This window comes from Pinus tabuliformis, chromosome J (assembly GCF_031772625.1).
Source record: "Pinus tabuliformis cultivar Carrire ecotype Pingquan chromosome J, CPIR1, whole genome shotgun sequence".
NCBI classification, from domain to species: domain Eukaryota; kingdom Viridiplantae; phylum Streptophyta; class Pinopsida; order Pinales; family Pinaceae; genus Pinus; species Pinus tabuliformis.
In genome coordinates, this window is record NC_142295.1 from 232,809,863 (window position 1) to 232,810,976 (window position 1,114).

Below are 1,114 nucleotides of genomic sequence, written 5' to 3' on the forward strand. Positions count from 1 at the left end.
TATCGAGGGAGATACCTTTTATTCTGAGGACATGGAATCTGGGATTAAGAAGCTTGATAACGGGAAAGCTGAGGATATTGAAGGGTACCAAGTTGAAATTCCCAAAATTGGGAGGTCCATCCTCACCTCGCACTTGCACAATCTCCTCAACTTGGCTGTTAAACAAGGCTTCCCTAAGCTGCGGATGCAAAGCCTTATGGTGCCTATATTTAAAAGTGGGAATAAAAACGTTCCGTTTAACTATAGGACTATCATGATTAGCCACATTTTAGCCAAGCTGTATGGGTTCATTCTGGAAAAGAAGATTAACACTTGGCTTGAAATTCATGGTAAAAGAGCCGCTGGGCAAGCTGGTGTTAGAAGGCATCACTTTATGATCGACCACCATGTCACTCTTAGGACCATTGCCGAGGATTGTCATAATAGTAAGAATGATCTCTTCTACTGTTTTGTTGAATTTAGAAAATCTTTCGACATGGTTCCTCGAGAGAAGTTATGGAAAAGGCTTGAGGAGATAATGGTTCCTCTCGAGTTAAGGGTCAATTTTATTAGATTATACAAGAATGTTATTTCCAAGCTTAAGACCACCGAGGGTTGGTCTACTGATATTAAATGCAACATTGATGTTATGCAAGGGTGTCCCCTATCCCCTACCCTTTTTAGCCTTTACATTGACAAGCTTGAGGAATGCTTAGAAGATGTTGGTTGTGAAGGACCCAAGCTCATTGACATGGTCATTACTCTTCTCCTTTATGTTGATGATATCGTTCTTCTTTCTAGGAGTCCCGATAATCTCAATAAGCAGCTTAACACCCTCCACGATTACTATTCCAAGATGGGTATGACTGTTAATACTGACAAGACTAAAGTTATGATTATTAAATCCAAAAAGATTACCTATGATAATTTCATTTATGATAACAATTACTTAGAGAATGTTTCTTCTTACAAATATTTAGGTATTGACATCCATCATCAACTCAACTGAAACTATAGCATTGAGAAAATGATTATAGGAGGTTGGAAAACTTACTATGAGCTTGAAAACAATTATAAGATGACTGATCTTTGGGTTTGGAGTAAAAAAAAGTTCTTGATTGAGACTCTCGTCACC